At 44.4% G+C, this 23,821-nt stretch overlaps 1 long non-coding RNA gene across 1 annotated transcript in view; it reads left to right on the plus strand.

Moving 5' to 3' along the window:
- Positions 1-23,821, plus strand: part of LOC139181332 (uncharacterized) — a 116,253-nt gene that overhangs the window by 41,530 nt on the left and 50,902 nt on the right. The window contains exon 2 of the long non-coding RNA XR_011565326.1: positions 8,603-8,698. This is a non-coding gene — a long non-coding RNA (uncharacterized lncRNA). The remainder of the gene's footprint in view (positions 1-8,602; positions 8,699-23,821) is intronic.

Genomic DNA, 23,821 nt, shown 5'->3' on the forward strand with positions numbered 1-23,821 from the left:
CATTATTTCATCTTCGGCCAAAGGAGGCACAAAAAGAAACCTGCTGAGCCAAAGATAAGGAGCAGGGATTACCAATTTTCCAGAGGCCCCTCATGCTTTGAGATCCTCAGTGGGAAGGAACTTAAGATACAGAAACTGACAGATCAGCTGCTTACCTGGGCAGCCAGAGTCGATGCACTGTTCAAAGCACGACTTATAATTTTTCACCTACAATGTTCCTCTTCCTCTCAGCCACACATAGTGTATTGACCCTTTGCTTGAAATCTTCCATTTATTTCCCAGTGTTCTTAGGATGAAGATAAAACTCCTCACCTGGCCTGAAAGGCTCTACTGATCTGGCCCCTGCCTTCCTCTGCAGTCTCATCTCACACCACCCTTTTCCCATGCCCCAACCCCCACCCCAGCCTTACTGGCTTTAGATCTCCGGATCATGAGAGCTCATCCCTGTCTCATTCATTGTATTTCTTGTCTGCATACCGTGCACCCCCTCCGACCCTTCTAGAGTGTTTACACTATGAAGCAAGGACTTTATCTTGTTCACTAGTATCTCATCACCTAGTACAGTGCCTGCCGTGTAATAGGTGGTCAATAAATATTTGCTGAGTGAATAAACAGCAGGGCAGCAACTGGAAAATGGGCAGCTTCAACCCACCCAAATGGCTCCAAGATGCACTTCAGCTCAACCTCATCGCTAGTGTGCTTTTAGATCCTCTGGTGAAATGAGAGGGCTTCCCTGGTGGATCAGTTGGTAAAGAATCTGCATGCAATGTGGGGGACCTGGGTTGGAAGATCCCTTGGAGAAAGGAACAGCTACCCACTCCAGTATTCTATCCTGGAGAATTCCATGGGCTATTCCATGGGGTCGCAAATAGTCAGACACAACTGAGTGACTTTCACTCAGGTGAAATGAGATGACCAGAAAATGCTGGTTAGAGACTGGTTTGGCCAAGAGAAATTATAATAGTCAGCATAACTGCAGTTATTGAGGCATTAGCATGTGGTGGGGCATTGCTTTAGGCACTTTACCCATTTACTCTCCACAATAACCTTTGGAGGTATTATTAATATTATTCCCATTTGACGATGAGCAACCTGAGACCCAGGAGACTCTGTAACTTGATTCAAATGGTGGCGGTTTGACTGAAGTGCATCTGCTGTACTGTGGAAGGGTGAGAGTATTTTTATTTCCTCTGTTTTTTTTTTTTTAAATGCCCTGGAACTGTTTCCCTTATGCAATCTCATCATCTTGAACCCAGCCCCAGGAAGCAGGTGGGAGAGGTGCCCATGCTGTGTTGGCAAAACCGCAGCAAGTGCTGATCTAGTTAGCATCCCCTTGGGGAAGGAGCCACTTTGGTGATTGACAATGTAAATTAAAAAGCTGAGATCTTTTCTACTTTCTTGATATTGAAATCTATAAAACCATCAAATCCTAAGCCAGCCTCCCCCAACTAAAAAGGAGTTGCAATCACAAAGCAAATTTAACACCTCTTCCAATTTTTCTGACATCAAGTGGAGTGCTTCTGTGGAGGTGAGACTGGCATTAACTTGAAGCTCTGCGTGGCTGTAACCTCGGCTATTACAGGGCCAGATTGCTCCCTGCACCTTCACCTGGGATGTGAAACTGACACACAGGGAAGAGGCAACTGACTAGGCAGGCTTTGCAACCACGTGTAGAGAGAACAAAAAGTAAAGCAAGAGACAGAAAAAAGGAGAGTGACCTTCGTTGTTAGGATGTTAGCCCGATCATGGGCATGGTAGAAATGTTTCTTTTTTTTCTTTATCCCACCTTTTGGACCCCCTTTAACAAAAGACAACTGTTTAAAACACAATTTGAAATCAGTTTGCCCCTCCCTGCTCAGATCCTGAGTCACATTTGTGGGCTATATGTAGGGCTTTACCTACATACTTTATCCGCATCCTAGAACTAGAGAAGGGACCTAACAGACCATTTGGTTTAACTCATTGACTTTATGTGGGCTTCCCAGGTGGTGCATGGTAAAGAGCCTGCCTGCCAGTGCAGGAGACACAGGAAACTCGGGTTCGATCCCTGGGTCGGGAAGATCCCCTAGAGAAGGAAATGACAACCCACTCCAGTATTCTTGTCTGGAGAATCCCATGGACAGAGGAGCCTGGCGGGGTATAGTCCAGCCTGGCGGGTTACAGAGTCGAACATGACTTAGCTGCTAAGCAACAATAATTGACTTTAGAGATGGGGAGACGGAGGCCAAGAGAAGGATGGCTTGCTTTTATTTTCACCAAATAGTGTGTGTGTTAGATGATCCTTGGGATTTGTTAAGGGGAGAGAGGGAACGACCTGCATGGTGAAGGGGAAGGGGTGAAGAAAAATGTTAGAATCAATAAGAGTGTTTGATAAAGAGCTAGTCATGTGTCACATAAATGTATACACATTGTGAACAACACCCCTTTCTGTGGCAGAAACAGAAGGGATGTTCTCAACAGAGGAAGGGTCTCAGCCAAGGAAGCTAAATGGGGGTCATTCATCCCTCCAGCCCCTTTCTGCCATCACAGAGATTGATCCAGTCCACCGCCTTGGCTTTCTGTGGGCTCACAACATTTTGCTCGGCAGTGACTTCCAACCACTGCCTCACTCTTGGCTGGTGGCATTTACCTTGTGTGGGAGGGATAATGCCTTTTCCTTTCATCCTTGAATCCATTAGTTTTCTTTGAAGCATGGTGCAGAGTTTTCTGTTTCCAAATTATATGGCAAAAACAGAAATACTGCCAGTTTTCAGTACAGCCTTGTGTAGGCGGTTTGGGGCAACCTGTCCCTCAGGCAGTGTGTATACAGAGTGTGCTCATTTCAGAAGTTGATAGTAAATCCTGTAAAGAGGGAGGCAGAAAGTACCAGGTCTTCTTCCTTTTCTACTTTAAAGGGAGATAGACTTGAAGTGGGGTGGATCTAGAAACCCTGGAGAAAGCCAGCCCAAGAGCAGTAGTAGACCCTGCCTGGGGAGTTGGTAGTAGACCCTGCCTGGGGAGTCGGTAGTAGACCCTGCCTGGGATAGCTTTTCTTTGATTTGCTGTCAGACCTTGGGTAAGTCACTTCCCCTCTTTGTGTCTCTGTATTTTTTTTTCTGCCTCTTCTGCCATCTTCCCTGGCGGCTCAGATGGTAAAGAATCTGCCTGCAATGCAGGAGGCCTGGGTTTGATACCTGGGGTGTGAAGATCCTCTGGAGAAGGGAATGGCTACCCACTCCAGTATTCTTACCTGGAGAATTCCATGGATGGAGGAGCCTGGCGGGCTACAGTCCATGGGGTTGCAAAGAGTCAGACACAACTGAGCAGCTAACACTTTGACTAACACTTTCTGCCTCACAGGATACCTGAAAGGAATAAATGTGGAGAAAATAGACACACATATGCTTTGGACAGTCAAAATTCAATATAAGTGCAGCTCTTATTGTTTTGTTTTACACCTTTTCTTGCCTTTGTTGGTTGGAACCCTTGGGGTATGGTCTTGAACTTGAATTGGTATAGAACATCTAGCATAGATCCAAGGTCTCTGGAACTACAGAGGGGAGAGGGTGGAGGGATCAGTAAGGATGGAAACAGAGCCCCCATGAATCATAGCCCCACCACTTCCTTGACCTCTCTATCTATGTCTCTGAGCTCAGTTCCTCATCTATAAAGTGGAGACTCTCTGAGCCTCAGTTTCCTCATCTATAAAGTGGAGTTGCTCTGAGGATTTAAGTGAGTCAATGAATGGAAAGTGCTTATGCTGGCAGCACTGGCATGAAGTAGGTGTTTGATAGTAATGACTGTGATTGCTGTTATTTGCTTCTACGTCTTGAGGAGAACTGTGATGTCTTAATGCCAGTGTATGGCTGGTCCTTGGTAAAAGAAAATATAGATTCTTAGGTCTCACGCTGAAGAAATTCTGATTCTGTAGGTTTGGAAGGGAGCAGAAGTATATGTATTTAACAAGGACTCCAAGGGACTCTGATGTGGCACCAGATTTGGGAACCATTAGTCTGAAGCAGTGTTTTTCAAGCTGCCAATTATTACCCACGGCTAAGAATATCAATTTAGTGAGTAGTGATCAGGATTAAAAAAAGGAGGGGGGGATGAACCGGGAAATAATAATGCACAATACACACAATAAGGGGTAAGGATTGCTTCATGATATGTTTATTGTCTATCTACATATATATATATATATATGTTTAGTAATGTGTGCTATATGAATGACAAACATATTTCTTACTGTGGATCATGACCCAAAATGTTGGAGTGTACTAATGGGTGCTATGTTCCATTTAGAAACACTGGTATCCAGAGAAATCACCTGTCAGGTCCCAGCCCAGACAATAAATGGCCAACAAGAGAATGGAGTAGGATCCATTTCTCCTCTTCACGTCTCTGCCATGCTGTGCTTGGGTTGACAGAGTTGGTTGTTTTCTGATTAGAATGAGTTCTGATACCTTGTAATGGCCCTGGCCTGAGATGTAAGGGCAAGGCAGGATATTGCTACAGGTATCAGGCTAATTGCTTTGACCCCCATTAGACAGAAAATGCATCTGGGTGAATGACGGTGTTTAGTTGCTCTTGATTAGCGAATGCTTTGTAAATACAATTTGCTTGTCTCCTCTCTCAGACTTTGATACTTATTTTACCACTTGAAACTCTTTTGTTGCCTTTGTGAAATCAAAAAATAAGCTTAAAATTGTGTTTCAATTCACATCAGCCAAGGTCAGTGTCTTCTTACTCCCTACTTGGTATGTAAAGGGCATTAGCACTCCTAAACCTTTCCCTACACGCGCCATCTAAAGGGAGCCGAAACACCTGGACTCCAGCCCATTGTGGTCCTGGGAATAGCTTCCTTTGGCAGTGAGGCTTTCTCAGAGCAGCTTCTGTTAACTGCAGGCCTTGCTGGATTCCCCTGCCCTACTACTTCAGAACTCCCTATCTGCTTTATATTTTCTCTGTGCTACTTATCAAAACCTATCATGTTATATTGTAAAGAATAAACAATGTACAAAAATAATCACGTATATCCAGATATTGTTTTCTAGAAAGACTGGAAATCAAATTTTATGTAAAGTCTTCCACTTTTTTAATGTTGCCAGGTCTTCCTATTTTTTTCTAGAAAGCTTGGAAACTGAATATTTCTATAAAATCTTCTGATTTTTAAGTGTTGCTTACCAGATCAAAACAATTTTAAACAGTATTTGGGCCCAAGAAAATATGTTCCTGGCCCAAATTTGGTTTGCGGATCACCAGTTCGTGGAACACAGGGTCTATGAGAGGCTTTGTCATGGGACATCGACTAGTGAGGAAGGAAGTACAGCCTCAGAGAGGCTGGTCACCTTCCCTGTGGTCACACAGCTAGATAGGATCAGAGCGGGATCTTGAACCCACCTTTCTTGCTTCTTAGTGCTCTCTCTCATTCACCCCGTGCCTGCTGGACTGCCCCACTTCTGCTGAGGATTGAGCCACGCTGGCCTTTGTGGAGGACAACGTTTTGTTCAGTCCCAAGTGTCCTCCTCACAGGGGATATAACACAGTCATCACCACCCATCTGATAAGCACCAGGCACTTCTCGGCACAGAGTGTGTGAATTTACCTGCCTTCCCAATCTCAACCGTGGATATGGCCTCTTGTCACTCTTTATTGCTTTCGCTCCAGTGATAGGATCAAGATAAGGTCTTTATAGGAATGTTATTAGCATTACTCCCAGCCAGCGGTACCTTCCAGTAGAATCAGTGTGTTCTAGGATAAAGAATCTGGGGCTTCGAGTCCAGAGGGCTGGGCTGAATTCTGAGATGTGTGACCTGAGACAGCTTACTTAGCCTCCCTGGCCTTCAACTTACTTTACTGTGAAAATGAGAAAAGTAAAATCTTGTCTGTCTCCTTTGAAGCAAAAGTGAGACAATATGTATGAGACCTATTGGAAAAGACAATGTTTTACAGCTGTGAGGTGAGATTATCATTATGAAATCAGCAAAATAATTACTGAGCACCTACTAAGGGGAAGCTAAGAGACCATTTATTCAGGGCATGCCAAGAAACTCAAGACCTAGCTGCCTCTGTGAGCTCTAGTCTAACTGAGAAAAAGGGACATATGTGAGTTGAAGGAGAGCCAGCACTACCAAGCCAGAGATGACCAGGCTGAATGAAATGTACAGGCTGTATAATAAGAGAGATTGTGGTGGAAAGGGCTGATCACTGAAGGATTCCTGGAGGGAGTTGCATTTGAGCTGTGTTTGGAAAAAAAAATTAGTAGGATTGTGGTGAAAGAGGAAAGAAGGACATTCTAGAAAGGGACAACAGCACAGTTATCTATGTTGGAGACCTAATCTCCATAGAGTGGAGGGTTCAAGTAGTGACTGGCAGATAATCACTTCTTCACTTGGCTGGAATGCAGAAGAGACAATCAAGAAAAGTATGATTCTCATGAAATCAAAATAGAGTCCAGGTGGGGCAGTGGACATGGTTGATTACGTTACAGAAGGGGCTGATACTGTACAATGGTCATAATAATAGTTCCCACTTTAAGGGACTGTTCTGAGCATTGAAGGAGGTCATGTTTTGGAAACAGCACAGAACCTTATACAAATAAATGGTAAAGAATCTGCCTGCAGTGTGAGAGACCCGGGTTCAATCCCTGGGGTAAGAAGATCCCCTGGAGAAGGGAATGGCAAGCCACTCCATTATTCTTGCCTGGAGAATCCCATGGACAGAGGAGCCTGGAGAGCTATAGTCCATGGGGTCACAAAGACTCAGACATGACTGAGTGACTAACACATATTATACATGATTAGGACTAAAGAAATGTTAGTTGTCATTCTCATCGTAATCATTTTTCATCTTACATTGATGTCAGGGGGTAATAACATGGCCTTTGAATTCTGCCTGATATTAGTTGCATCACCTTGGGCAAGTCATATCACCTCCCTGTTTCTCAGTTTCCTGTCTTTAAAATGGGAGTAATACTAGTGCCAACTGAAAAGGCTATTGTGAGCTTAAATGAATTAATCCAAGTAAAGTGCTTATCCCCATGCCTGGCACAAGGAAAGCACTCAGTAGATGTTAGCTATTACAATGACGATGGCTAGGTAATGCAATATGATTGCATAAAAAAAATTGGGGAAATGGAGAAACAAACAAAATCACCTGGAATCCTACTACTAAGATACAACTGCTTGTTATTATTGTGAGATCTGGTTCTTAAATCTGAAATGTCTTTTATTGAGAAAATTAAAACTTCTGAAAATGATGTCAATTTGGGATGCACTAGTCATTTCGTTCAGAGAAGGCAATGGCACCCCACTCCAGTACTCTTGCCTGGACAATCCCATGGACGGAGGAGCCTGGTAGGCTGCAGTCCATGGGGTCGTTAGAGTTGGACACGACTGAGCGACTTCACTTTCACTTTTCACTTTCATGCATTGGAGGAGGAAATGGCAACCCACTCCAGTGTTCTTACCTGGAGAATCCCAGGGACGGGGGAGCCTGGTGGGCTGCCGTCTATGGGGTCACACAGAGTCGGACACGACTGAAGCGACTTAGCAGCAGCAGCAGCAGCAGCAGCACTCATTTCGTTAAATATTTACTGAGCACCTACCATCTGCTACTGATACTCCAGAGGTTGAGAGTTAGCCAAAAACAGGACATACAGGACCCCTGCTTATACTTATAGCCCATTAGATGAGGATAGGAAACAAAACTAAATAAGTCAAATGAAAATATAAGATAAGCAGTGAGTTTTGCCCACCCAGGTCTTGGATAACAATAAGCAAGAGGGGACAGCCTCAGTAGTTCCTGTCCAGCTGTCCTTACCACTCTGTAGACCACAGAGAGAGGCTCATTGATCCAGGGAGGACATGGCGATCTCATAGGAGAAAGATGTAATCTTTTAAAGCTGAAAGGGCCCTGGTTACTGTGATTCTGCCACTGGGTATCTGTTCATCCATCCTTGTCTTAAAATAACAGTCTTACCAGGCTACTCCACGTCCTGCAGGACCCTCTCAAGGTCAGAAAGCCTTTTTTGACAGGTTTACTGAAAAATCTGCCTCCTTGCTACCACTAGGTGGCAGTAGTCCTAGTTCTGTCACCTGAGCAACCCAGTTAAGTACGTATATGGGAATGCTTCCGAGATTGGAAAGCATGCGGGTATCCTATATGGGATGTTTCTCTTTTTTAGACCCTGTGTCTCTGGTCCCTTCAAGAGCCACTCTTGTTATGGGATGGTTTCCAGCTCCTTTGTCAAGTTCGTGACCATCCTCTGGAGATGTTTCCCTTTGTTAATGATCCTCTTGCAATGTGGGGCATAGGTTGGAACAGGAGACTCTGGGAGAGAACAGCAGAGACTGAAGTGTGACAATTATATTCTGGGGTCTAGAAGCCATACTTTAATTAATACAACCTAAAATGTGCTCCATTTTTAGCAGCTACATAATTTAGTTACATTATGCTATGGGTCAACTTGAACTGCTAGATCTTTTTTGAATTGCCTGTTTTTATGTGACCTGCTGCCAAGCCATGCTTCCCTTATTCTGGCCTCACAAAATAGACTTTTAAATTTTTGAGAATATTTTTCTTTATCTTATAATTTTCACCTTATTACTTCTTTTAATTTTAGCCCTGTACTCCAGCCATTCTGAGCTCATTTTGAATCTCAGTTCTGTTCTTCAACAAATTTGATATCCCCGCCAGTTTTGGGTCATCTTCAGACGTGGTAAGTACGTTTTCTGTGTCATCTAAGTCCGGGATCCCCAGCCTCCGGGCCACAGACTGGTGCCTCCTGTCAGATCAGCAGCACCATTACATTAGAAATAAAGTGCACAATAAATGTTATGTGCGTGCTTCATCCTGAAACTATTCCGCCCCCCAACTCCCTAGTCCATGGAAGAATGGTCTTCTGGGAAATCAGTCCCTGGTGCCAAAAAGGTTGGGGATCACTGATCTAAGTTACTAGTAAAAGTGGAAAAGCCCTGTGGCCTTTCTCTGGTGACTTTTCTCCTGCTTGCTACCTATGTTTTGTGTAAAATTTTTGATCAATTGCCAGTCTATTTCACCTGTGTTATAACCTGGTTAATATATCGCTGTCTTGTCTTAAGTCATTTGTGGGAAAGTGGTAGGATATAATTTCAGATGCACTGCTGAACCTAAGATATGTTGTAGTTACAAAAGTCAGGATGGATGGAAGGTGATCCAAGAAGGTTTCTTTTGTTTTGTAAAATGGAAACTATTGTACTTTTTCCAATGATAAAAGTAATATAAGCATGTAAAGGTCAGCAGCATTCAAAAGTATATGAATTAGAAAGTCCTTCTGTAATTCTTTGTGATGACCAACTTCTGGATAACTGTGGTTCATGGTTTTGTGTATTCATAAACACAGATCTGTGATATAAATCGAATCATGCTACAGAGAATGTTGTGTGACCTACTTTTTTACCTTATAAGCTTTTGGAAATGTCTTTCTTTGTCAGAATATATAGTTTCACTTCATCCTTTTGAACAACACAGTGTTCTTTTCTGCAGATGCATCCTAACTTAACTCATCAATCCCATATTGATGGAGCTTTACATCACTGGCGAATTTTTGCTGTTGTGTAAGCAGTGATGCATGATGAACTTTCTTTGCTGGCTTGAGATGTGGTGTTGGTTGCTGGGTTTTGCCTCCCCTGGATTCCCTGTCCGTCTGGGATCTTGTTTTCAATGTTATGAATGTCAAAGGCTGCTTCTACCGAAGACATAAACTAAAGAAGGGTCTGCCAACTCCTTGCTCATCATGTTTTGAGTTTGCAAATCTAAACCTTATCCTTCTTTGAAGGGTAGTTAAAGATGTTTGAACTCTCTGGGGCCTTAGGAGAACCAAGAACCAAGGTACCCCAAGACCAAGTCTGGAGTGATAGACAGGTTCTCCCCATCACATACCGCCAGCTCTGCCAAGTGAGGCCAGTTGCCAGGCCCTGTATAGTTTCTTTCCTTCTCATCTTCACACTTTCTCTCTTCCATGGAGTCTTCCTCCCTATACACATGTACCTCCCAGACTAAGTTAGAAGCCACCTGCTCTGAACTTCCAGAACATGTTAAGAGTGTGGGCTTGAGAGTCAAACCTGTGTTTGAATATCACAGCTGTACCTTCCCAGTTCTGTTATCTTATATAAGTCACCTATCCTTTCAGGGCCTGATTATCCTCATCTGTAGAATGGAAATAAAACTATATAAGATATTTCAAAACACCTAACCCAATGCCTGGCTGATATAAAGCACTTAATAAATGTTAGCTGCTATTATAGCATCATGGGTGATCATATTACCTATTCCATAGACTTATGACTCTTACAGGAGAATGTATGTAAAACTTAACACAGTGCTTCACATACATTGAGTGTTAAATAAATGACAATTATTTATTGTATTTCTATCTCCCTTTGGATACTTAACCTCAATATATTTTGTGTGATTTCTGTTTGTGTTCATGTCTTGATCTCCTCCTCTAATGTATAAGCTCCCTTGTGAGCTGAGTTCTCTCTCTCCCATTCTCTCTTTCTTCTCCTCCCTAGCACCTAGCACCCTACCAACTAGAAAGCATAAAAGACCCAGTGCTGGGGATTAGTGGGGCTCTTTAAAATTTCGATGAATGAATGCTGCTATCACATCTTAAAATCTCTTTATCACTGTATTGTGTTCTTGTTAGTAACCATCTTTCCCATTAACTGATCAAGGGGGCCTTACTGATCAAGGGGGCCTTGTCCGTAGGGCTGGACATGGCATACATATTCCAACCACTGAGCCACTGGTCACAGAGCTAGCAATCTATGGAATCATAGCTTTGGGAAGGTTTCCAGAAAACAGTGGCCTTGAGTCTGTGTTTATCTGAGCAGAATTTGTATTTTGCTCTCAGGTTTCTGTCTAAATGGAAAGGGACATCAGGCACCAGCTTAGTTTAGGTCACCCTGAAGTTGTTTCTCTTCTTTCACTCATGCCCTCCACATAGCAGCAAGAGCTATATTCAGTTCAGTTCAGTTCAGGTGCTCAGTCGTGTCCGATTTTTGCAACCCCATGATCGCAGCACGCCAGGCCTCCCTGTCCATCACCAACTCCTGGAGTCCACTCAGACTCACGTCCATCAAGTCAGTGATGCCATCTAGCCATCTCATCCTCTGTCATCCCCTTCTCCTCCTGCCCCCAATCCCTCCCAGCATCAGAGTCTTTTCCAATGAGTCAACTCTTCGCATGAGGTGGCCAAAGTACTGGAGTTTCAGCTTTAGCATCAGTCCTTCCAAAGAAATCCCAGGGCTGATCTCCTTCAGAATGGACTGGTTGGATCTCCTTGCAGTCCAAGGGACTCTCAAGAGTCTTCTCTAACACCACAGTTCAAAAGCATCAATTCTTCGGCGCTCAGCCTTCTTCACAGTCCAAATTTCACATCCATACATGACCACTGGAAAAACCATAGCCTTGACTACACGGACCTTTGTTGGCAAAGTAATGGCTCTGCTTTTGAATATGCTATCTAGGTTGGTCATAACTTTCCTTCCAAGGAGTAAGCGTCTTTTAATTTCATGGCTGCAATCACCATCTGCAGTGATTTTGGAGCCCCCAAAAATAAAGTCTGACACTGTTTCCACTGTTTCCCCATCTATTTCCCATGAAACGATGGGACCAGATGCCATGGTCTTCATTTTCTGAATGTTGAGCTTTAAGCCAACTTTTTCACTCTCCTCTTTCACCTTCATCAAGAGGCTTTTTAGTTCCCCTTCACTTTCTGCCATAAGGGTGGTGTCATCTGCATATCTGAGGTTATTGATATTAGACAATAGTAAATCAGATCATCTTGGAAGAAAAGCTATGATGAACCTAGACAGCATATTCAAAAGCAAAGATATCACTTTGCCGACAAAGTTCCGTATACTCAAACTATGGTTTTGCCAGTAGTCATGTATGGATGTGAGAGTTGGACCATAAAGAAGACTGAGCATCGAAGAATTGATACTTTTGAACTGTGGTGCTGGAGGATACTTTTGAGAGTCCATTGGATAGCCAGGAGATCAAACCAGTCAATCCTAAAGGAAATCAACCCTGCATATTCATTGGATAGACTGATGCTGAAGCTGAAGCTCCAATACTTTGGCCACCTGATATAAAAAACTGACTCACTTTCAGTTAGGTGTTTTGAAATATCTTATATAATTTTATTTCCATTCTACAGATAAGGATAATCAGGCCCTGAAAAGATCGGTGACTTATTTAAGATCACAGAACTGGGAGGGTACAGCTGTGATATTCAAACACAGGTTTGACTCTCAAGCCCCCACTCTTAACAAGTTCTGGAAGTTCAGAGCAGGTGGCTTCTAACTTAGTCTGGGAGGTACATGTGTACAGGGAGGAAGACTCCATGGAAGAGGGAAAAGAGCCTGATGCTGGGAAAGATTGAGGGCAGGACAAGCAGGGGGCAACAGAGGATGAGGTGATTGAATGGCATCATCAACTTAATAGACATGAGTTTGAGCAAACTCCAGGAGATAATGAAGGACAGGGAAGCCTGGCATGCTGCATTCTATCATGCTGGAAAGGGTTGGACATGACTGAGCAACTAAACAACAAGAAGGAGGGGGAGGAGAGGACTTGGAGACAATAAGTATAAACAGCTGCTTCAAGGTTTTAATATAAGGAGCACGGCAGCAGTGGGGCAGTAGTAGTATCTGGAGGTGGGGTTAGAGTTGAAGAGAAATAAATAATATGAATGATCTAGTCTCAGACCTCAGAATGTAAGTTCCTTGAGGGCAGGGATTTTGTCTCATGTGTCTGTGCCACCTTCCACAGTGCCTAGCACGGAGTTGGAATTCCATAACTGTTGTTGAGACATAGAGAGAGACTTGTGGTTGTTGAAGGGAGGGAATGAGGAAGGGACACATTAGGAGTTTGGAATTAGCAGATGTAAGCTCTAATATATAGGATGGGTCAACAACAAGGTCCTACTGTATAGCACAGGGAACTATATCCAATATCCTGTAATAAGCCATAATGGAAAAGAAGATGAAAAAGAACATACATATCTACATATAACTGAATCACTTTGCTGTACACCAGAAACTAACACAACATGGTAAATCAACTACATACTTCAATGACAATGAAAATTTTAAAATCTTGTTGATTAAGTGAATGATCAAATGTTTGAAAGAATTAATGGAACTAGGGACTTCTCTGGTGATCTGGTGACTAAGACTCTTTGCTCCCAAATGCAGGGATCCAGGTTTGATCCCTGGTCAGGGAACTAGATCCTGTATGCCTGAACTAAGATCCCACATGATGCAATTAAGACCCAATGCAGCCAAACAAATAGTAAACAGAAAAAATCAACGGAAGTAAATGTTAAAGCATTGAATAAGAAGTAATAGCAGGATAAAGTGGCAGGTGAATTGCATAGAACCTTGGCTTGAGTCCCAGTCATTCCTGCCACACTCCTGGCACACCAAGCTTACCTAAGAGCCAGACAGCCTAGACATGGGTTGGCATGACACAACTCCCTTTGCTGAGAGGGCATGCTGTATCTCTGCAATCCTCTGCTCCACGAAGCAGACAGGCTTTGGGACTGTAAGAACTGGGTGCAGCCAGATGAGACAGCAAAGCTCAGGAGTGTGCCAGAAGAGAAACCCCTGCACTTCATCACCATTCTTTGGGCGTGGTCAATCTGTGGCACAGGGCACATTTGAGACATGGGTCGCAGTGCTATCCCAGTCTGCCCCTCCTGGCTGGAGGGTGATTCATAACCTCTTGTTGCTCATGCCAAGGAATAGCTAAACCAGAGTCCAAGGAGAAGCCGATGGCCAAGCAGCCACCAGAAGCCTTGGCCCTGGCTCCTCCCAGTTGCCACATTGCATAATCCTCACAGAGTAAGGTGATGGTCAGCGCACTGGGGCTTCCCCCAGGGTTCTTGTGACTCAGCCGTTGCTGGAAAGATGGCATGGCCCAGTATCGGACTAGCACACAGGAGGCACTTTTGAATGAATGGACCCTTTGGGACTCTGGGAACTAATACGAATGGTGAGGAAAGAGTGCTTCTTTATCCATGCCTTCCCTGTCATCTCACTCAGTGCCCAGACATAGTCCTGTGCAGCGATACAGCCACAGGCAAGAGCATGTCCTGGGCTGGGAAGAAAGGATGTAGTTAGTTGGCAGTACCCCCAGACAGACCTTTTCCATCTCCCCACCTGGCACCTGAAGAGTCCACTATCGTGTCAGGTCTTAGGAGTCCAAAGAGTTTATTTCAACCCACATTGACCTAACACTTAATCTGAATCACATCCTGTGTATTTTCTCAAAGTTGTTACTATAATAATAAAACAACAACAACAACTAATAATAATAATTGCAGCTGACACACATTGAACACCTACTATGGGCCAGCCACTGGACTAAGCACTTTATATATATTATCTGTTGTACTCCTTACGGCACACATGTGAGGTAAATGCTATTTTTAAAAATTGAACTGTAAATTGATTTACAATGTTGTATTAGTTTCAAGTATAAGGTAAAGTTAATCAGTTATAGAGATATATAATATATAGTCACTCTTTTTTAGATTGTTTCCTCATATAGGTTATTACAGATTATTGAGTATAGTTCCCTGTGCTATACAGGAGGTCCTTATTGGTTGTTTAATTTATATACAACAGTGTGTACATGTCAATCCCATCCTCCTAATACTATTATTGTCTCTGTTACACAGAAAAAGTTCAATCTATGAAGGGAAAGAGTTGAAATTCAAGTCCAGGTCTGTCTCACGACAGAATCAGTTCTGCATGGTTCTCTACTATAGCATCAAAGTGCTCTTTCAAAAGTAAATCAGATAAAATAATTCCTTGGCTTGACAGCCTCCAGTGGTTTCCCATCACATGTAGAACCAAAGCCGACTTTCTTCCTGGGCCATCAAGGCCTGGCAGAACCCAGGCTGTACCTTCCTCCCCAGCCTCTGCCTCCTTTCCCCACCCCTGTAAAAAACTGTGCTCCAGGAACCGCATCAGTAGCCAGGCTCTGTACCAGCAGCCGTGATCTGCTATGAGTATGTTTGGTAGGCTGGCTTGGGTGCCTACCCTTGCTCACAGTGTTACCTCCCTTGGAAAATACCTCCCATGGTTCAAACAACCATCCCAGAAGCCCTGTCGGTATAAGGTGGAAGCTGCCTGTGGTTGTCAGTATGACCACTGTTCCGTGGAGAGTTGCTGGGCTATCTTAGAACGCTTGTTCTCTCTTTCTCACTTGTGCTGGAAGATTCTAGAAGGTTGAGAGTATCCCAGATCCTCTCCAGTACCAAGAAGAGTGTGATGCTAAGAGATAAATCTAAACAGCACTGGACTAGGAAAGATATGACCTGTATCTTACTCCAGCTTTCTCGCTCAGTAGCTTAGGAGGCCTAAGGTAAATCTTCACTTTTCTAAGCCTCAGTTTCTTTCTTCTTCTTCTTCTTTTTTTTTCTGTTGTTTTTTTATTTTTTGGCCATGCCATGCAGCTCGTGGGATTGTAGTTCCCTGATCAGGGATTGAACCCTGGGTCACAGCAATGAAAGCACTGAATTCTAACCACTGGACCCCAGGGAACTCCCTAATGCTCAATTTCTTTATTGGTCAATGAAAGTCATAATATCTGCTCTTGAGGGATTGCTCTGAATATCTAATAAGATGACTTATTGGATAGTGTTCTGGAAAGTTGAGTGCTTACTATGTTTCAGATATGGCTCTAAGCTTCTTGCTCCAAATACCCAACCTTAATTTAACCATGAGATAACATCAGACAGGGCTTCGCAGGTGGCGCTGTGCTGTGTTGTGCTTAGTCTCTCCGTCGTGTCTGACTCTTTGCGACCCCATGGACTGTAACCCACCAGGCTCCTTTGTCCACAGGGATTTTCCAGGCAAGAATACTGGAGTGGGTCAGGTGGTGCTAGTGGTAAACAACTTGCCTGTCAATGCAAGAGACGCAAGAGACACGGATTTGATCCCTGGGTTGGGAAGATCCCCTGGAGTAGGAAAAGGCAACCCACTCCAGTATTGTTGCCTGAAAAACACCATAGACCAGAGCCTGGAGGGCTACAGTTCACGGGGTCACAAAACATTGGACACGATTGAAGCAGCTGAACACATTAAGCTGCTCACCTGTATTACCTCCATCATTCCCCAGAAAAACACTACTGTATTACTAGTAATCGTATGTCCACTTTGCAGATGAGGAAAATGAGGCACAGAGAGGTTAAGAGGTTTGTTCATCATTACCTAGCTAGTAAGTGTCAGAGCCAAATTGAGAATCCACCAATCTGACTTCAGAACCTGTGGTCTGAGCCATTTACTTTCACATGAAAGGTAAAATGTTTTGTTTGGGTGAATGTTTTATCTGTTCTGGTGGCTCCAACGGAATACTGTAGACTGAGTGGCTTATAAACAACAGAAATTTATTTTTTGTAGTATAAAGTTCAAGGTACCAGCAAATTTACTGAGGCCACTCCTTGGTTGTGGATGACCATCTTCTCGCTATAATCTCACGTGGCAGAGGGAGACAAAGGAGCTCTGTGGGCCTTTTCTTATAAGGGCACTGTCCCATTTATCAGGTTTCCATCCTCATTGCCTGATCACCTCTCAAAGACCCACATTCAAATACCACCACATTGGGGATTAAATTTCAACATACCAATTTTGAGGGGATACAAACCTTCAGTCTATAGTAGGTGGGAGGTTATTATTATTTTTTTAAAGTAGCAATACTTTTTCTATCATTTTCTCTAAGTGTTATAGCATTTTTCCTCTCACTGGGCCCTATGCTACTTGGGTTCCTTCACCTGTTGTTGTTTAACTTTGTGGTAGGGAACCTTCTCCATACCCAGTTTGCTTACTTCCTTCTTCCTCAAAGGTATAAGAGGTTCCCAACGAATGTGATGTTCCAAGAACATAATCTTCCCATGGTCAGAAAGGAGTGCAAGTGCCTGGGGTCTGATTCCTTTGTGTCTTCACGAGTACTGAGCACCTCCCATATGTCAGGGCCTGATCTAGTCAACTGGGGCTACGGCAAGGAACAATCAAAAAACCCCACCCTGCACAACTTCACTTCAGTGGTATTCTTGCTTCAAATACCCAACCTTAATTTAACCATGAAATAACATCAGACAGGGCTTCCCAGGTGACTCCATGGTAAAGAATCCACCTTCTAGTGCAGGGGGTGTAAGATATGCAGGTTCGATCCCTGGGTTGAGAAGATCCCCTGGAGGAGGGCATGGCAACCCACTCCAGTGTTCTTGCCTGGAGAATCCCATGGACCGAGGAGCCTGGAGGGCTACAGTCCAGGGGGTTGCAAAGAGTCAGACACGACTAAAGCGACTTAGCATGCACACAGAGGACCTGCCATTGACCTCTGTTTCCAGCTGAGTCAGTGATGACAGAAGCATGAAGGGAAGGAAAAGAGCAGGGAAGTGAAATCACTGAAATCTAGAATCCTTATCCAATTTCTGGTGAGGAAACAAATCATTATTAAGCACCATAATGAGTTTCTGAATCTCCTGTGCTTGATTCCTCACAAATCAGTGAACTCTAATTAATGCTGAGTGTGGTGGTAACACCACAGCCAGAGCCATCTTCATGATTTTGCCTTAGTAAGTGTCATTGGCAGCATAGAAGGGTGGTCTGATTTTTCTTGTCCTAATAAGTGGAACTGAAAAAGTCCAGAGCATTATTCTGGTTTCATTTATGTGTAGTATCAGAAGTCCCCGAGTCATCCAATTAGCATCATTTGGATATTTGGGGCCTAGTAGTGCATGCAGAACGGAGAAGGCGATGGCACCCCACTCCAGTACTCTTGACTGGAAAATCCCATGGACGGAGGAGCCTGGTAGGCTGCAGTCCATGGGGTCGAGAAGAGTCGGACACAATTGAGCGACTTCACTTTCACTTTCATGCATTGGAGAAGGAAATGGCAACCCACTCCACTGTTCTTGTCTGGAGAATCCCAGGGACGGGGGAGCCTGGTGGGCTGCTGTCTATGGAGTCACACAGTCAGACATGACTGAAGTGACTTAGCAGCAGCAGCAGCAAGGCATGCAGTAAACAGAGCGTGAGCAATCTTGCCACATGGGAAGCAGCCTCTAGGCCTGATGTGTACCTGAGAAAAACGGGCTGAGTACCAGATGGGGTCCCTGGAGCCTCCCCAGCTGGCAGCCATGGCCCAGGATGCTCTCTCTCCCATGCAGGAGCAGAAATCCACATAGGGAAAAGCAGCCTACTGATGGGAGGCTTGTAGACAGCAGTGTTTTCAGAACATCTCAGCTCATCCTGAGATCCACACCAATGTGGTGGCCTTGTTCTTACAGTGTGATAAAGATGGAATGAGAGGATCTAGTGGATAGTGTTCTCAAAAATGTGAAATATCCATTTCTGTAAGGTATTGCTATGCACACATGCTAAGTTACTTCAGTCGGGTTTGACTCTTTGCAGTCCTATGGATGCTAGCCCGCCAGGCTCCTCTGTCTATGAGATTTTCCAAGCAAGAATACTGGAGTGGGTTGCCATTCCCTTCTCCAGAGGATCTACTCAACCCACGGATTGAATCCTGTGGGGTCGAATTCCAGCCTCTTACATGTCCTGCATCGGCAGGCAGGTTCGCTACCACTAGAACCGCCTGGGAAGCCCTAGTGTCACTACATATGTATTACCATTATTGTTCTTATGCACCATGGGAGGAATTAAGAAAGTAGGACATCTGCAACCATAGTGTTTTCAGCATTCCTGCATCTCTAATGTTATAGAGGAGGCCATTATCCTCTTTTTGAGAAACAACAGCTACCATGTTAAGCACTTACTATGTGCCAGGAGTAAAGGCTTGCATACATGATCTCATTTAGTCCTCACAGCAATCCCATGAAGTAGGTACTGCTTCTCAATTTTAAAGTCGGGTATGTGAGGCTCAGAGATGTTAACTAACTTGCCCAAGGTAACACAATAAGTCGTTAGCATCAGAGTTTACTGGCAGGAGACTAGCTCTAGGATTCTGTATCCTTATCTCAGAGCTAAAAGGCGTTTGAAATAGCACACGCAAGACACACATACCCCCAAGTGGTAGATGTGGATCTCTAAGAGGAAGACAACAGTTTCACCCTTTGGGCTCCATACAGGGCTGGCTGTAGAAGAAGACCCCCAAGCAAGTGGACCACTCCAGCTGGGAGTGATTGTGGAGAGAAGTGGGCACTTGGATGCTTGGGGGTGGGGTGCTGTGGGAGTATCTGGCTTCCCAATTGGGAAGACTAGGCTCAGGACAAGAGTCACAGACCAACTCTGAATTGCAGAAACATCCAGAGTAGCAGTCACCAACTTCATCGCATCCTTGTGCCTGTTGGGCAGCTACAGGCACAGAGAGGTGCTGAGGCTTGCCTAAGGTCACACAGCTCTCAAGAGGGCAGGTGCAGTGTAGAACCCTGGTCTTCAGGCTCCAGTTCGGTGCTCTTGCTGCCACTCCACTCCCACTGGCCCCTCAGGTTCAGTGCACAGCAGTCAGAGGGAAGCCACGTCTTTGTGAGTGAAGCCATTGTCTGGATGGTGGTTCTCAGTATTGCCCAGAGACCTGCAGAAGTGGCAGTCTTCAAGTCCCACCCAGGACTGACTGGGGACTGAGATCCAGCAAAATGGGACTTTGCAAGCCCTCTAGGAGACCCTGATACACACTCAAGTGTGAAAACCACCGGCCCAGACAGAAAGGCACAGTGCCGAGTGCTGCAGCCATAGACGTGCATTCGGATCTTCAACTCACACAGCACAAAGAAGGGTCGTCTTCCTAGAGAAGGACAGTGAAAAGGAACACAGCTCTCAAGCCACACCTGCAGAGCAAGGTCACCTTCCAACACATGTGGCGGTTAGACATGCACAGACGGGGAGGAGGAGTGCAGCCAGTACTTGCTCATCCACACGTGCATCAGAGACAGTGTAGTTTTGCCAACTCAGCAACTCCCCAGAGATGTGCCAGTTCCACTGCTTGTTGCCCAGGAGGTGCATCCCTGCCCTCTGGGAAATTGCCATGCAGGATCATAGAACCTCTGATCTGGGAAGGATCTTAGAGAGTACCTACCTCATTGCCCACCCCTACTGCATCACTGGTGATGCCCCTGACTTTCCTTCTCCAGAGGAACCTGGCAGGCTACAGTCCATGGGGAGGCAAAGAGTCAGACAGGACTTAGCACTGAGCACAATCATTTTTAGGACAGTGGTAGGCCGCACAAAACATCAGTGGCTCCTAGTTTGTGGCCTCTGGTTTAATATCTTTCTTTCCCACTTGGCTGTCTGCTCCACAGGGGCACATGCCCCTGGTTCTGCTCTGCTCACCACAGTGTCTGGATTCAACAAATGGAAAAATAAAAATAGAAAATGGACCCACCCTCCCAGTAGAACACCAGGTTCAGAAAGAATACACTGGCATGGGGATGGCACTCTGTCACTTGCTTCTTTTTCAATTGCCCACTGGAAATGGCCCCATGTCCCTTTAAGCCCTACTCCCGGTTGACCCCTGCAGGCCTCCTTACCCTCTGCCCTGAAGTCATACCCTGGCCACATGGGTTCTGGTGGGGGTGGGGCCCTCTGTGACGTCACCAAGGGCCCAGCCCTGCCTGGTCCTCAGTCTCCAGGTGCCAGCGCAGACCAGCGCACCAGGAGCCACTTGGTCTCAGCTCACGATGCGCTCTGTAATATGGTTATTTTTTTGGCCTACGTTTATCTCGTTTGTCTTTGCCTATGTGTTTTATGTTCTGAGAGATGAAGCCGAAGAACTGCCGAGGATGGTGCCCAGTGGAAGGCACTTCCGCGTTCGGCAGAATCAACCAGAGTATGCCCCAGGCTGGTTTGGGAGCAAGTGGCACTGGCTGTTAATCTTCCTCATGTTTTTGGTGATCCTGAAGTTTCCTGGAGGCGATGACGAAAGTAATGCGGGCACTCCTCCTGGCCGTCAGGGCTGTTCATCTGGCTCTCCAGGAAGAAAGAAGATAAGGGATTCCCCCTACAAAGACTCTATGTGCGGTGCCTTAACCCAGTCCGAGACGTCACTGATGAACCTTATGTCCAGGGTGAAGAATATGAAACTCACTGCGGCAACCGGTGATCAATGCCAATGTCCCAATATCGAGGTTCCTGGTGACGCACGGAATAATGTTACAATACTTGAGGTATGGGACACCGGAGACCCCGATGAAGTGGATTTTCACATCAAAGAAGAAGAGGAGTAGTTGAGTGTTGACAAAGTGTATCCAAACTAATAAAAGTATTTTGCAGCAAAAGGAAAAATGCCTCTGATATTTTTTATTCGTGCTACAATTTTACCTTTTCCAGAATGTGGTATAATTGGTATCATGCAGTGTTTTCCAGACTGAGAGACCTGCGTTCGATCCCTGGCTTGGGAAGATCCCCTGGAGAAGGGAAAGGCTACCCACTCCAGTATTCTGGCCTGGAGAATTCCATTGACTGTACAGTCTATGGAGTCACAAAGAGTCGGACACGACTGAGTGACTTTCACTTTCACAGTGTATACCCTTTCCCAGAGTAGCTTATTATACTTTATAACATTCATTAAGGTATCATCCGTTTATTTTTGTGATTTGATAGCCCATTTCTTTTTATTCTTGTATAATATTCTGTTATATTGATGTTCTGTAGTTAGTTTAAACATTCTGCTAGTAAAGGACATTTTGGTTGCCTCCAATTTGTGTGTGTGTGTGTGAGAGAGAGAGAGAGGGAATGAGTTAAGCTTTATAAAATTCATGTCCATGTTTCTGTGTGGGCATTAGCTTTCAAATCATTTGGTGAACTATCTAGGAGCAAAATTGCTAGATCATAGAGTATGACAATGTTTAGCTATGTTAGACATTGCTTCCAAACTGACTGTACCATTTTGCATTCCCACTAACAACAAATGAGAGTTCCTGTTGTTTCTCATCTTTGCCAGTAACTGGTTTTGTCAGATTTTTGTATTTGGCCATTTCAAAGGGACTAGATCTGATAAATAGAATGCCTGATGAACTATGGACTGAGGTTCGTGACACTGTACAGGAGACAGGGATCAAGACCATCCCCATGGAAAAGAAATGCAAAAAAGCAAAATGGCTGTCTGGGGAGGCCTCACAAATAGCTGTGAAAAGAAGAGAAGCGACAAGCAAAGGAGAAAAGGAAAGATATAAGCATCTGAATGCAGAGTTCCAAAGAATAGCAAGGAGAAATAAGAAAGCCTTCCTCAGAGATCAATGCAAAGAAATAGAGGAAAACAACAGAATGGGAAAGACTAGAGATCTCTTCAAGAAAATCAGAGATACCAAGGGAACATTTCATGCGAAGATGGGCTTGATAAAGGACAGAAATGGTAGGGACCTAACAGAAGCAGAAGATATTAAGAAGAGGTGGCAAGAATACACAGAAGAACTGTGCAAAAAAGATCTTCACGACACAGATAATCTCGATGGTGTGATCACTCACCTAGAGCCAGACATCCTGGAATGTGAAGTCAAGTGGGCCTTAGAAAGCATCACTATGAACAAAGCTAGTGGAGGTGATGGAATTCCAGTTGAGCTATTTCAAATCCTGAAAGATGATGCTGTGTAAGTGTTGCACTCAAGATGCCAGCAAATTTGGAAAACTCAGCAATGGCCACAGGACTGGAAAAGGTCAGTTTTCATTCCAATCCCAAAGAAAGGCAATGCCAAAGAATGCTCAGACTACCACACAAGTGCACTCATCTCACATGCTAGTAAAGTAATGCTGAAAATTCTCCAAGTCAGGCTTCAGCAGTACATGAGCCATGAATTTCCAGATGTTCAAGCTGGTTTTAGAAAAGGCAGAGGAACCAGAGACCAAATTGCCAACATCTGCTGGATCACAGAAAAAGGAAGAGAGTTCCAGGAAAACATCTACTTCTGCTTTATTAACTATGCCAAAGCCTTTGACTGTGTGGATCACAATAAACTGTGGAAAATTCTGAAAGAGATGGGAATACCAGACCACCTGACCTCCCTCTTGAGAAACCTGTATGCAGATCAGGAAGCAACAGTTAGAACTGGACATGGAACAACAGACAGGATCCAAATAAGAAAAGGAGTACATCAAGGCTGTATATTGTCACCCTGCTTATTTAACTTATATGCAGAGTACATCATGAGAAATGCTGGACTGGAAGAAGCACAAGCTGGAATCAAAATTACCGGGAGAAATATCAATAACCTCAGGTATGCAGATGACACCAACCTTATGGCAGAACGTGAAGAGGAACTAAAAAGCCTCTTGATGAAAGTGAAAGAGGAGAGTGAAAAAGTTGGCTTAATGAGGTGGATGAAACTGGAGCCTATTATACAGAGTGAAGTAAGCCAGAAAGAAAAACACCAATACAGTATACTAATGCATATATATGGAATTTAGAAAGATGGTAACAATAACCCTGTGTACGAGACAGCAAAAGAGACACTGATGTATAGAGCAGTCTTATGGACTCTGTTGGAGAGGGAGAGGGTGGGAAGATTTGGGAGAATGGCAGTGAAACCTGTATAATATCATGTATGAAACGAGTTGCCAGTCCAGGTTCGATGCACGATACTGGATGCTTAGGGCTGGTGCACTGGGACGACCCAGAGGGATGGTATGGGGAGGGAGGAGGGAGGAGGGTTCAGGATGGGGAACACATGTATACCTGTGGTGGATTCATTTCGATATTTGGCAAAACTAATACAATTTTGTAAAGTTTAAAAATAAAGTAAAATTCAAAATATTTTTCAAAAAAAAAGCTCAACATTCAGAAAACTAAGATCATGGCATCTGGTCCCATCACTTCATGGGAAATAGATGGG

This window comes from Bos indicus, chromosome X (assembly GCF_029378745.1).
Source record: "Bos indicus isolate NIAB-ARS_2022 breed Sahiwal x Tharparkar chromosome X, NIAB-ARS_B.indTharparkar_mat_pri_1.0, whole genome shotgun sequence".
Lineage (NCBI taxonomy): Eukaryota > Metazoa > Chordata > Mammalia > Artiodactyla > Bovidae > Bos > Bos indicus.